Source organism: Tupaia chinensis, unplaced genomic scaffold (assembly GCF_000334495.1).
Source record: "Tupaia chinensis unplaced genomic scaffold, TupChi_1.0 Scaffold142706_1, whole genome shotgun sequence".
NCBI classification, from domain to species: Eukaryota; Metazoa; Chordata; class Mammalia; order Scandentia; family Tupaiidae; genus Tupaia; species Tupaia belangeri.
The window spans coordinates 6,985-7,397 of record NW_006202552.1 but is presented as its reverse complement, the minus strand read 5'-3'; positions in this window follow the sequence as shown (position 1 = coordinate 7,397).

Below are 413 nucleotides of genomic sequence, written 5' to 3'. Positions count from 1 at the left end.
TTCCTTCCTTCCTTCCTTCCTTCCTTCCTTCCTTCTCATTCCTTCTGTTCTTTTCTTTTTTCCTTTCTTTTTTCTTCTTCCTTTCTTCTTTCTTTTTCTTTCTTTCTCTCTCTTCATTTTTTCTTTCTCTTCTTCCTTTCTTTCCTTCCTTCCTCCCCTCTTTCTTTCTTTGTTCTTTCTTTGTTTCATTTTTCTCTTTTTAAAATCTAATCTTGTTTCGGTGGGTATGGGAAGAATCTGAGATTGTGCTTTCTCTCTCTCTCCTCTTCATTCTTATTGTTCTTATTTTCTTTCTTTTCTACCTTCTCTCTTCCCTTCCTCCCCCCTCCCTCTTTCTTTCTTTCTTTCTTTCTTTCTTTCTTTCTTTCTTTCTTTCTTTCTTTCTTTCTTTCTTTCTTTCTTTCTCTTTTCTT